General features: G+C 42.3%; 1 protein-coding gene across 2 annotated transcripts in view; it reads right to left on the bottom strand.

Annotated features, from left to right (window-relative positions):
- Positions 1 to 14894, bottom strand: part of PDGFC (platelet derived growth factor C) — a 752668-nt gene that overhangs the window by 560732 nt on the left and 177042 nt on the right. The gene's annotated exons all lie outside the window — the stretch shown is intronic.

Raw genomic sequence — 14894 nt, forward strand, 5'->3', positions numbered from 1 at the left:
GTGTACTACCACACCATGAATACTCCACTCTACGCCACTCCACTCTACTCTGCATCACTTCATACCACTGCAATATACTCTGCACCACTCCACTTTATGCTACTTCACACTACATCTCTCTACTCTTCCCTGTACAACTCTACTCTATGCAAATGCACTCTTTGCCACTCTACTCTACACCATTGCACTCTTTGCCATTCCACTCTGCATCACTCAAGTCTAGGCCACACCGGTCTACTGTGCACTGCTCCACTCTAAGTCACTGTACTCTATGTCACTCTGCAACACTGTACTCTACACCACTGCACTCTATGCCAATGCACTTTACGGCAATGCACGGTACTCTCTAACACTCAACTGTATGCCCCTGCACTCTATGCCAATCCACTGTATGTCACTCTAATATGCTCTGTACCACTACATTCTATGCAACTGCACTCTACACCACTTTACTCCACATCATTACACTGTATGCCACTTTACGCAGCTGCACTCTACCCTGCACCACTCCACTCTATACCACTTCAATCTACTCTGAAGCAATCTACTTTATGCCACTGCACTCTACTCCATGCTATTCCACTCTGCACCATGCTACTCTATGCCACTACACTCTGTCACTCTATTCTTAACCACTGCACTCTGCACCACTGCACTCTGACACTCTACTCTCCACAACAGCACTGTCACTGCACTCTATGCCACAGCACTCTATTGTGCATTACTGTACTCTATGCAACTGCTCTCCATACCACTCTACTCCACTCTACACCACTTCATTCTGATACTCTATTCTGCACTCTTCCACTCATCTCTACGCCACTCAACTCAGCACTACTCCACTTCATGGCAGTCCACTCTATGTCACTGCACTCTACAGCACTAAACTCTACTCTGCACCACTCTGTGCTACTCTACTCTACACCATTCTACACCACTGCACTCTGTGCCACTTGACTGTACTCTGCACTCTGTGCCACTGCACTCTATGCCACTCCACTCTGCACCACTGCCTTCTGCATCGCTTAACTTTACACCAATCCACTATGTACCACTCTATGCCACTCTACGCCACTGCACTCTGACACTCTGTAACTCTGCACCCTGCCACTGAACTCTACGCCACTCAACTCTGCACTACTTCACTTTATGCTCCTCCACTTTATGGCAGTCCACTCTTTTTCACTGCACTCTACAGCACTATACTCTACTCTGCACTACTCCAGACCCCTGCACTCTATGCCATTTGACTGCAGTCTGCAATCTATGCCACTACTCTGCTCCACTGCCCTCAGCATCACTCAACTTTACACCACTCCAATCTACACCACTCTCTGCCACTCTACTCTATGCCACTGCACTCTATACCACTCTAACATACTTTGCACCACACTACTCTTTGCCACTCCAGTCTGCACTACTGCATTCTACTATGCACCACTCTAATCTACACCACTGCATTCTATGATGCTGCTTTGTACGCTGCTGAATTCAATGCTGCTGCACTCAATGCCTCTACTTTTTATGCCACTATACTCTGCAACACTCTACACAAGTTCACTCCACACTATTCCACTCTACTCTATGGCATTCCAGTGTACGTCACTCTACACAACTCCACACTATGCCACTCCAATACACAACAGACTCTGCCACTCTTTCTAAAACACTCTACTCCACTCTGTGCCATTCCTGTCTACGACACTCCACAGCACTCTCCTCTATGTCACTAACTTTTAGCCATGGTGAACAGCAGCCACTATGGTGTACAACATGGCTAAAAGAAATTGGCAAAGCCAACAGCTCTTGCACTGTAGAGACGACCTATTGGCTTTGCTAATGCTTGACCTCTCTTGGTTCTACAATGCATCTTCTCATGCTTGGTGAACCAGAGCCTCCACTGACCTGACAGCTCTATGAGCAAGGTTTCTTAACCTGCCTCATGGCCTCTTACTTTTGGTGCCATTTTTCTCTGTTTTTGAGCTCGATAGTGCTCATTCTGCCCTTGCGTTGTGTTAGAGGGTTGGGACTCTTGCAAACTACTATAAGATCTGATGTTTTTCCCATTTCACTCATCAATTGAATCACTGAGACCTTTTTCATCAATAAATTACATTTTGTAATTTAACGTTTTATTCATTATTCTTACTTTCCCTATATGTACTTCACTAACTCTAGAAGAACAAAACTCTGTTTCAGGAGATCATCGTCTCAGTGGAAAAATCACAAATAATAATCTCATGACCAAAGAATCAGTGTATGTGCATAACTGAATACAATTGTGCAAATAATACAAAAAGTTTTTTTAACATATCTTTGTGATGTTGAAACCACACCTTGCAGTCAATCCTCACCAAATTTTAAATGGTATTCTGGCAAAGTCATTAAACTGGGGAAATGGAGTCAAGTGAGCAAAGGCATAGACACTAATCCAAGGACGTACCAGGAACGGATGAGTTGGAACAGACAGCTGTGCATCTGTTCCTAAGACACAACTTTGCAATTCTCAGAGTAAGTGCACGGGCTGCATTCTGCATAACTCGGCAACAAATGTCCCCTGTTTCTAAGCTGTTCGTAGCTCATGCACTAACTCAGGAAACTGGGGATTCAAATAAACGGAATCAGAACTCGGCATATCATCATGATACCATCCTGAGATGTGAATATATAGCAACATCTCAACCTGTATGATGACTTATGGGACCTCTAGTAATGTGTGCATGAGAGCTCTGAAACAATGGGACGTTTACCACCGCTCCTTATTTTTGAGCTGTTTGCTGCTCGTGCACCAATTCATAGTGTAATCTAGTTAGTGAGTAATGCGTAGATAATGAGATTTTCTTGAAAACAGGCAGATACATCCATTCTGTGCCTGTGCAATGTTCATTGTGCGTCCCACGATTGATACTTTTGATAACAGATTTCTAAATCTATTTAAAACAACAACTATTCTGTCAGTGTCCATAAAGATGTGCTCATTAAATTAAATACATAAGGGTTAGCCTGGTGTCTGCCTTTAAATCCGGAGGAGGTTGGCATGCAAGAATTAAATAGGCTTTGCCCACACACTTTCACATTTTAGTGGATCCAAGTTCTGTCTAGAATTTCACAGATTAAGTCCTTGTCAATGAAGAGTCCTAATTTCTCACAGACAGAAGCAGATAGAGGTTTGGGGAAGTAATGCATGCAATTGACAACTGTTAAATACCTTCTCAAATTCTGTAGATGCTAAGAGGTCAGGTCACAAAAAGGGCGGAGAAACAACTATCCGATTAGCTCAGTGAAGTAAGTAGACATTAGAGCATTTGTCTCAGCAAAATATGTTCGTATTTTTAATATTGTGAGGATAAAATGATTTTTCGTTCAAAATAACGTTTTAAAGAAGATGGATTATTCTAGACGAAATCTTATTCAAAAATATGTTTTGCTGCCAGAGTGCTTAAGGTAAAAATTCATTACCTTACTTTACCACCTTTAACTAGGGATGATCACCCACTATGTTAACTTTATGTAACAGTTATGAAAATACTTTAATCATCAAAGCGATTGCTCGCATGAAACCAAGGACAAAGTCAAAAGGAGCAGTCAAAAGATGGATGAGCATGCATGTTAGTTAACCTTACTTTGTGGCTTCAGAGCCTTTTGCTTTCAAAAAGAATGTCCCTTTCCTTTAAATAGCGCCTATCGCAAAGCCGACTTCACCAGAGACACCCCTCATGGGAAACCTCAGGAAGCCATTTCACAAAGATTTTGCTGTGACGCACTCTTGTACTCCAGTCTAATCCTGGAATTCAGGAGTAGGTCAGAAGTGCTCCTTTACTTAAAATATTTCTGAATATGACTCCAGATGTTCACTTTATAGGATAGATTCAGCTATTTTGATTTCTCGTCATCAACAACTTGGTCACTAACTTGAACCACAGTTCGACTTTCTAGCAATGACCTGATTAACCGCTGAGAATAAGCGCTTATTTCCCATACCTTACCTGTAGCCTATTTCATCAATGTGCATCACTGTCCATCCTCCCATGACGGGGCGATTACATATTCACAGTACCTTCGTCTTCCTATCAGACACTAGCATCTGCCGCCCGTTCCTCAGTGTGGACATCATTGTTCTACATACACCTCTAACAGTCTCCTCCAGTATTGTAATACTGTGTTACCAACCCTGCACAAAATATTGATCTCTTCATAGTGCACCGTAGATCGCCATAGGAGAAAAGTATGTTAAATTTAAAAATTAAGAACTCTTGTATCAACAAAAACAATAGCTGTTCAAGAAATGTCCTTCCTCCGCATCGCCACCAGACAAACAACAGTACCTGAGGGGTAAACCAAGGTCTGACGGAGATTTGGCTCCCTCGCAGGGCTAGCAATTAATATGCAGGTAAATATTCATTAGCGACCAGCGCTGGTGTGGAACTCACCATGGAGACAGGAGTAAGCACACATACGTCTGCACAGCACAGGCCTGTGTGTCTTGCTGAAACGACAGGACATGCACAACAGAAACGGGGCATTTCTCGTGGTGAGACCTCGTTTTCAGCTGCCTTTAAGCATGACAGCATATCTTCAGCCGGTAAATCATAAAGCAGATTTATGGTGTGAAAGCAATCTTTACTAGGTCGTCCGTCTCAGTCTGTCCTCTGATAGCTGTGTTGTGGCTTTGTAATTGAGACACGCCATTTAAAGACAAACGTGAAACAAAACGAATAACAGGAAAGCTGATAGCTGTCAAGTGTTTGGTTTCTCTTCTTTACGTCTCGCGAGGTAGACAAAACAAAGCTACCCTCGCTTCGTGTGTGAAGCCTCGCCCTCGGCGCGAGCGGTGCGGGCCGCTCCATCAGCGCCGTCTCATTTGAGGCGTCTTTGAAACTGAGACTGAAGATTATCAAATCTAAGGAGACGTAAACTCTCATCAGGGAACACATTACCTTTATGCAGTCACTTAATGGTTACACGGGCAAGAGCACAACATTTAGACTCATCAGGCATAGGAGTTTATTCAAAGTGATGCGGATCTTGGCCTGGGGATTGTGGGAGTTATTTGTGACGGGAATTTGCAGAAGCAGGGTGGGGCTCAGAATTTCCAATTCCCCACGGTATCCTCGGACAAAGAAAATAAGCGTGGAATAGACCCAGTTTTACAAGTTCCTTTTCACAGATATTTCTAATTCCTGGACAATTGCCGGGCCCTTTTCTGCCACAGTTTGCCACCAGGCCCTGCAAACACCTGCAGCCCTAGTATTTCCGCCAGTTGCGCAGCAAGGATGCCATGGACCCTGGTGGAAGCAGGGAAAATGCCACCTGTGACTGCAGTTGTCACAAGGGCCATTGCAATGGGGTTCAATGGGCTCCTCGGGGCTCTTGAACCCGGGTTCACCTGCTGCGCCACTGGTGGCTCCATGGAAATCAGTGTCTGGTGTTTCCAGGCCCAGAATTAGCAGGTTTCTTGTGGACCTGGTATTTGTGGACCTGGTATTCCTGAGCCTTGAATCACTCGGCTGCTCCCTTAGGGATAAGGGTACAGAGAGTCCTTCACCATCCTTCACAAATGAGACACATTCAATGTGTTGAACTCTCTTATACGTGCGTTTCTGACATATATACGCACACAGTATGCGTAAAAATGCCAAATACAAGATAGTTCTTTAGATAAACCATCTGCAGAGCCCGAGGATTCACTGGATTAATAATCCGCTTCAAGTATCTGTGATAACCCAATGGCCTAGGATACAAATGCTGACAGCGACAGATCAATTTAGCCTTTCTACTTCCCAAGATCAATACAAAGGGGACCACTGATTTGGGCAATAAAAAACTTATGTGATATCGAACCAATAACCCAACACGGTGTATGTGCACTTTACAAAAACACGTTCCAGTGTACTAGAGCCCCCATAAAACGCTTTTTTTCCTGAGAGCCTGAGCATCAGTGGGCAAGTCTAATCTACACTAGAAGTCTGATACACACTAGGTATTGCATCAGTGCAATCTAGTTATGCACCAACATGTGACAAGCACATAAACGACATTTGCAAGAATGCAATTGTTGCACCGGTTTATCCATGCCATAATATTTTTGCATTAGTCTGACAGCGCAAATGTCATTTTGCACTGGTCATTCATTGCAGACGTTTCATCTTCCATGCTGCTCTGAAGAGCAGACGCATGCACAATGGCATATACATTTGATGCTTTTACTGGCATCTTATATTAGTATACTTTTTAGAGCAACATTAAAAAACTGAAAAAGTATACTTTGGCAATATATGTGTCAGGAAATCTACACGTGGCTCCTCTTTCTATCTGTCTTCATTCCTAGTAAGTCTTAACATTTTAAGAATTATTGAACATCGTGCATCATTAACACTTATTTCTGGTAATCTTGATTGCATTGCCACCACATTCTAAAAAAAAAAATTGAATAAATCCGGGCACTGATTCTTCAGAAGAAGCCCTTTTCCCAGTAAAAATAATTATTCCTGCAGATTAACAACTTTTAAAATGAATAACAATAAAACCTGCATGATAGGCCTCTACTTGCACTTCATTGTCTAGCCAAATCATGCTAAGTCTGGGTGAAGGGGCAAAGTATAACAATCAAAGCAAATTGAGAAGCTTCATTTGTATGGTTTTGGAACAACTGGAGAAGTAAGTATCATGACTGATTTTGTCACAGGTGGCAGGCGCAGGGATATGAAATCCTACCCCGAGTGTATTAATGCAAATCTTACAATGAGAAGCTGTGTTAAAAAACTGACCTGTTAACAGACAACTACACTACTAAAGCCAGATTAAGAAGCGTTTGAAAGTTGAAAAATCTAAATTAAGATTCGTGATTGAGATTGAATTTTTATCGAGGCTAGAACTGACGTCCAATTTATGTAGTCCTTATACCAAAATAAGTCTTCAAAGATATCGATATTTGCTAACCTCCTGTGCCTGGGAGGCATTTAGGCAGTGCTTAATTTGTGCTTGTTGTTTCCCGTGCTGAGCACCAGCACTTATTTTTGAGGGCCGGGGTTTATTCTTCTGCCTCAAGCATTTGCTGAGAGCAAAGGACACAAATGGGAAAGATGGAGGAAGAGAAAAACGAAAAAGTGTCACAAAGGGATAAATTAGAAAGCTACTAGAGTTAGCTGAAGGGGCAGAGAGTGGCTGAAAATGGATTGAAAATGCCCGAGATGGCTTCAGGATTACTGCCTCAGTATTCCGTGCTCGCACATTTAATTGCCTCAGCCCCGCATTCGGGAACGTGTTTATTTACAAGTTAAGCACTGCATTTCTGAGAATTTGCTTCCTTCAGTTTCCAATCATAACTTTATCACCACTGCTATTTGCACCAAGTACCCTCGAAAAATATTGAATCTGTGAACTAGTTGCAGAATCATTAAGCCATATTTTATTTTTTTGCCCTTGTTTTGTCGCTATTCATGTATTTTGGACCTATCCTCCGTTGTAACAACATACTCAATGTAAATTACTCTTTGCAGTAATAGAACAGCGGCTTGGATATTAGGATTTTCTCCAGAGTTATGGTATATCTTGACATTGCTTTGGAAAGGTTGGTGATCTTAATTTGCTAAACACTATGGGGGTCATTTTGACCCTGGCGGTACGAGACAGCCAGGGCTAAAATGATGGAAGCACAGCCAACAGGCTGGCGGTGCTTCCTGGCCTATTACGACTGCAGTGGAAGCGCTGCGGTCGCACCGCCGGGGCCGGCGGTATTCTGCCACATTTGCCCTGGTGGTGATAATCCACCTGGGCAGTGCTGCTAGCAGCGCTGCCCAGGGGATTACGAGTCCCCCTCCCACCAGCCTTTTCCTGGCGGTTTCCACGGCCAGGAAAAGGCTGGTGGAAAGGGGAGTCGCGGGGCCCCTGGGGGCCCCTGCATTGCCCATGCCACCGGCATGGACAGTGAAGCGGCCCCCTGACAGGACCCCATGGAGCTTTTCACTGTCTGGATAGCAGACAGTGAAAAGCGCAACGGGTGCAACTGCATCCGTCGCACAGCCGCAACACCGCCGGCTCCATTTGGAGCCGGCTCCTGTGTTGCAGCCGAGATCCCCGCTGGGCCGCCGGGCCGCCGGGCCGCCGGGCAGAAACCAGGTTTCCACCCGCCGGTCCAGCGGGGATCTCCAAATGGCTGCGGCGGGAGTGCAGCCGCATTGGCGGCCGCCCAGCAGTCTGATCTTGGTAGGCGGCATCATATTTTGACTAGGACATTTATATAGAATGTGGTGATTAACAGTTTTTAAATGTCTGTAAAATGTCCCACTGCTATCTACATTACTTTTAAGAACTTTATATACTCTGCCAGATGCTCCCTTTCATTGTTGCAAATATCCACCTGGCATTAATGGCAACTACTCGCAACGCCTAGCTAGACTAAGGCCCTACTATAAACATGTGCTTGCTAGGATGAAGTCCTTCGATTTCATACAGAGATAGGGTCGTGGACCATTAGCCCGAGATCTTAATCTTTTCTGAGGGCTGCCCACCAATAATAGAGATGCACCATGTATGACAAGAATTATTTGAGTGAGACTGCTTCTTCAAACACAGCAGGAGTACTTTTGTTAAAACACTAATGTTAGTTGGCTGCAAATCTATACAGTCTGATTGGCTTTTTGTAGTAGCAAAGTAAACGCCAAAAGTGACAATTTGTTTCTAAAATGAAAAAAAATATATATCCCTGATGTGCAGGGAATTTTAGCTTTGTGAGTCAGAAACGTTTCTGTATATTCATGTCCAGCAGCGCCATGCCTCACATGGTAAATTCGAGCAGGAAAAATGTGCATTGAAAGGCCTGTTAAATAGGACAAGGCAATCAATGTTTATTAAGTGGAGGTTTTGTCACAGACCAGCTGCCTATCAGAGATTTCCAAAGAAAAAGCCAGATTGGACTTCTTTACTGGAAACTTGGTAATTCTTCCTCTAAATGAGGTGGTAGAACCACAGGCTTGACTTGACTGCTGCTTCAACAAACTATAAATGACTCCATAAAATCTCTTTACTTTGCATCAGCCTGGCTAAATAACTGGGGTCAGATTTATCGTTGTTTTGCATCACCCTTGTGGCACACAAGGAGAGGTAGGGCAATGCAAAACCTAGAAGCCATGCAAGGCCACCTTGCGTGTTTGGTCCTGAGTGACTCAGTAAATATGGTATAATGTAATACCGCCCAAGTTGCTAAATTGCCTTACAATGCATGGTTGAGGCGTTACATGGGTGTAGCATGGGTGTTCCCACACATCCACCCATGCCTTCTGATGCATTCCCAGATTTACCAACACTGCTAGACCTAGGAATGCATCAGAATAGTACATCTTCCTCTTTCTGAGCTGTTTCCTCTTTCTAAGTGTGCTTCATTCCACCGGGTCAAAGACGAAAAATGTGGACTGGGCCCAGCGGTGCTTACTTTCGGACTTGGAAGAAATGTTGAAGAAAATGTTCTTAGAAGATAAAGTTCAGTGGGGTAAGGCTGCAAGTGGTATCCCAGGAGGAGGTGTCAGTGGAAGGGAGCCACTGGATAAAGTAGGGGTGAAGATTTCTATGTTCTGACATAATCTTTTTATTGGAGATTGAAAATCTTCAGCAGAACAAAGCTGGAGGCTGTAGCCGATGAGAGTTCCAGGAGGCCACATACCCCTTCACAGAGGGCCCATTGAACAGGATTTGCTGCTGCAGCGAAGAACTTAGTGGGAGCTACAGCAAAGTCAAGGGGACCAGCAATGAACCTTGGATGGCTAGACAAGCAGGCTGGTCCTGGTATTCCCACTGTTCTCAGAGCAGTTTTAGCCAAAAAATGTTCCAAATTCCAAGTTTTTGATTTTGGCTATCTGGGCACATTTAACACCACAAACAACAGTCCTGGATGGGGCAGGTGCCATTTGGGGTTTCAGGACTCACTTAGGCTTGATCCAGGTGCTGGTTCAAGATGGTGGGAGCCTGCTATGTTCCTGTAGCTCTGAACAAGAGGCCAGCAAGCTAGCCCTTGGAGTCACCCTGGTAGTCCTGGGTCCAAGTGATGAAGCAGGGCTCAAGCAGCAGGGTAGGCCTCTGGTGGTTCAAGGTAGACCCCAGGCAGTAGAGTTGCGCTTCCAGGGGCATCAAACTGGTCTTGTGGAGTACACAGTAAGCCACTGTAGTAGGGACTCCAGTATGTGAAGAAATACCACCATTCTGCCAGGACCAGTATTATACCAGAGATGGACATTATCATACTGTGGAGGTACACAATATGCCTGGAATTACACCAAAAATCAAGGACAAGATTTATCTTTAGACATGAAACAAACATGCCAGACATAACTACAATAAGCAAATAATTATACAGTTGATTCTGGTAATATGGCAAAACTTACAACAATACTGCCAAGGCTTCCATCCTGCCTGGTCCGCCCAAAATATGCAAGTATTGCAACCATTATGTCAGGGCCAGCATTATGCCAGTGGTTGATATCATCATGCCTTACATGTTGACAATATGCCATGAATTACACACAAACTCAGCCAGAACCAGCATGAATGGCCAACATGTGGCAGAAATTAAAACAACTATGCCAGTGACATTGTAGAACTATTTTAAAATTAATAAATACATAACTCTCATAGACTTTGATGTGTTTGTTGGGGAAACAACTCACTCTAGAGAGCAAATAGCCAAACATCCCCATTGTTTGGCTGCCAACTAACCTCAACCTCACCAAACAATGGAATGACTCCATTGGTCTGTCAGGCTGCCACATGCAAACTCTGCTTGTGCAAGATTACCAGCCAGTTGTTAAACCTTGGTTCTCTACTGACCTGAGTCAAAAAAGGAGCAATAAAGTTATTGGCTAAATTGCAAGTCAACAGTGTGGCACTTCAATCTTGCTACCAGGGTGCAAGTGTAACCTTACCAGAACAAAATATTACGCTACCAGGTTTTAATTGCATAATAATTGTGGATGAAGACATTTCACCTAAGGAACAGTTTAAGACAGACAGGCTGCTGACAACCTATAATCTATTGGTCTTGCTTTATTAAAAAGTTGAAACTCTGCAAAGCAACAGTCCATCAATTGACTCTGTAGAATGGGCCTGATTCACAAAGGTAACTTACACTTTTGAGAATGTTTGTTACTTTTTAGAATTCACGAGCTGCGCTTTTGTGGCAACTTACACTCTTGTAGTAAGAACAATACTACACATGGCCTACCACTTGAACTGCAGCACACTAACATAGAAAAAAAGGGAGGTAGGGACTTAAAATAAAACCTTAGATGAAATATTGTTAAAGTAAATTCATGTTTTAAAATAGTTAAAAATGAAAATAAATTTAAATTAATGTTAAAAGCCTATATAAACTAGCACATATTAATTATTCAATTATGAAATAGTTAATAGCCGATTTTGAATTAAGGACGTAACTTAACAATACATGAAATAAATCACCTATTTTGAATTTAAAAAGTGATGTACTAATACATTATTTTTTAAATTCAAAATGGGTCATGAATTGTTCTTTAAAGCTTTCATGGAAAATCCCAAGAATATTTCTAAAACGTTTTCCTAAAAAACACCAGCTAATCTGTCACTACGATAAGTCTATCTGAATCTACTCACCATCCATCTAATCAAATGCGTGCAGTTTCAAGCTGACTAGTTCACACACAAGAATCCACTATTTGGGTCGGAACTCCTTCATCAGCTGTGTTATGCTCAAAGATGACTACCTGAATTTCCATGTATCACTGACTATCCACTGGTCCAGGTGGCCTAGTACCAACCTGAAGACTCTGTTTTGGGCTTGATGGTTTATTCAGTCTGAGAGTACAACTTAATAGTACTGCAGGTGCTGTATTACACTAAATGTCCCTGGGTCTCAGTGAGCATCTTTGCACACTTTCTGCACTGCACTGAAGGAAAGGGAAAGAGAAGAACGGCACATACCTACTACGACATAGTGCTGATTCTCTGACTATGCGCTTGTGCATTTTAGGCTGTCTTGTGCCAATACTTATAAGCAAGGGCAATTGTGCAATGCTGTGTGGCTGATATCAAACATAGGTTTAGTCCTGAAAGACTACCCTTCCAGTACAAAAATTCTGCTAAGACAAAGTTTAACCCTTCTCTCACTCTGTATGTCTGATGTACAGTAAAGCATAAAATCCATTGATTTTTGGGTATATGGGAAATCCCTAGGTAGCATCCTACAGAACAGTTAGAGAAAATGTATATGGGAGCACTCAAACCAGTTTGCACTGTAATTAGTGTACAAGTTGATTACAGTGGAAACTGATCTGAGTGTTCTGACATACATTTTCTCTAACAGTTAGTAGTCAAGGCCTTGTTGGCAGAAAGCTTTATAGTTACCCTTAGGTAGCGGGGCATATGTCTTTGTGACAGCACCTGTTCTTTGATTACTGTCTATTGTAATACTTGCTAGCCCAGTACTGTTTTGTTGGATGTGCAGCGATTGTCTAAACACTGCTTTCTCTATTTCTATGGTTACCGCATATAAAACAATTCCTTGTCACAAAGTAACACAAAGCAGCACAAGGCACTTTGCAATGCAAACCACTATTTGCACTGGAAAAAAAATCCCAATTCAAAACTTTGCACTTGTGTCACTTTTTTGTGATCAAGCACTGAATAAAATGCAGGTACATTTTAACTTGTACTGTTGCATTAATTTTTACTATAGTTTCCTCCCCTCCTGTTCTGCTGAGATCCTGAAGCTTGTTTTTGAGATCTGGTATTACATGAACAGTTGTTATATTTCTGAGATATGTATAGCGAGAACTGCATGCAGAAATGATATTTAATAGTAAACCTAGCGCCACACACTAAAAAAAAAAAAAAAAAAAAAAGACAACAAATGCAAATAAAGGTGTTGTACGTCCTAAGTCTTCAAGGTGTTTGCCCAAAATATGACAAGGCTTCAACGATTCACGCAACAAAATAAAAACAGACACAGCTTCCCCAAAGAATGAAAACATGATGAAGTAAACAGTGTAATATATTGTAGATGGACTAAGATTAAAAACTCCTTGCTGCAAAAAAACTGATTTATGATCACATTGATGTTTTAAAACAGATAAAGAGGGCACGTGTTTCTCTTTGAAGGCTGGAGGATACAGAATTCGTTTAATCATGGTTTTGGCACCAGAGTATTTCCCATTATTATAAGCGGTCATCGGGTGTATGTTGTAATTCACTCAGCTCTAGCTTTTGTACCTTTTGCCACAAAAAGCTTAGATAAAATGGACTTTTTCAAATTAAATTGAAATGGTTCACTGCACCGACATTGTGGCTTAATCCTTAGCATATTGCACATCTTTTGATGTGTTCTTTGAAAGCAAGTGGAATGGCATGGCCTTCAAATAATAGTAAGGCAGCAAAACTGTTAATTGTGATAAATAAAAGTACGGTCAAAATTGGCAAGAATCTCCAGTTTGCGGAGGAAAGGCTTAATGCAAATGCATCACTGAAAAAGCTCAAAGCAGTGGTCATGGATTAAATAAAGCGAACACCAAAGTCTGCAAAAAAGCTAAACTTTGGTGCAATGTTGTACACACATAATTCACAGTGCAATTCTAAGAATGTAAAACTCCAAATTACTGGGACTACTCGTGTGGGTTGGGTAGAGGTAGTAGCTGAACAACAGACTTTCTCACACTCTTATCACACCACATAGTACACCCTATCAACCAATGTAATGTGATGTGTTACTCGGCCCTTAACAGTATCTCACAGTGACACTCGATGTACTCACATAAGGAGTAGGAAAGACAGACTACAGTTAACAACACACTGCCTTAGACGAAGACCATCTGGGTCTCAAGTAATTGCAGGCGAAGAGAATGTTTACTGTAGTTGCCAAGAAAATTTATTTTTGTGTCAAATAGACAGCTACAGATCAATAATTTTACCACAAATTAGTCGTAATTTTGTTTATCGACAACAAAATTAAACTTGAATGGCTACCTTGTCTAAGTGAATGCCTGTGCTATGCATAATGCATTAATGCCTATGTTATGCATAATGCATTAATGCCTGTGTTATGCATAATGGGAACTTTGCATAGAGAGTGTCAAATATGCAAACTAAGGTTTTTAAGTCTCACTGTCTTTGTAGACAAAGGGACATAATTACAAGAAATCGGCGCATCAGTGCTGATGCACCAGTTTTCTTGCGTTGCCCCTGCCCCACCTAACAACACCATGTGTGTCTCATATTTACAATACCATGTTAGGCCAACAGTGTAAATATCGTTGACGCTACTGTGATGCTTTACTGCACTAGCATCAAAAATGTTGACGCTAGTGCAGCAACGTGCAAGAAGGCCCAATGATTACAATTAATGCTCACTTTAATGCCTGCTTTGAGCAGACCTTAAAAATGACGTAAAAAATAACACAGTGAAATCCTGTAGATTCCACTTCACCATTTTCACAGTGATCCTAATGCCAGAACGCCCTCCTTGCAACCATTATGCATGAGGCAAGCATAATGTGGCGCAAGGGATCGCAAAGTGGCGCAATGCATGCATTGCGCTACTTTGTAAATATCGTGCGGCGAAAAATGTCTCCTTGAGCCACATTAGCATAAAGAAATTATGCTACTTTTGCACAAGGAGGATCTAGGGCCCTGTAAATCTGGCCCAGAGTTTATTTTCATTCTATGAGAAAACCCACCTCCTTAGTTGCTAGTGTTCAGTGGGTTTCGTGTGGCCACCATCCATCTTCATTGATTGTTCAACACCTTGGCTTAGCTTTATAAATCATGGCTCCTATTCTTTCCTTATTTCCTGGAGATGCAATTGTGTTTTCCCCAGTAGTGGCTCCTCTGCTAGGGTGGAGGAGCGTCACCCCACTGTGCAAAAAAGTAAAAATAAA

Source organism: Pleurodeles waltl, chromosome 1_2 (assembly GCF_031143425.1).
Source record: "Pleurodeles waltl isolate 20211129_DDA chromosome 1_2, aPleWal1.hap1.20221129, whole genome shotgun sequence".
In the NCBI taxonomy this organism is placed as follows: domain Eukaryota; kingdom Metazoa; phylum Chordata; class Amphibia; order Caudata; family Salamandridae; genus Pleurodeles; species Pleurodeles waltl.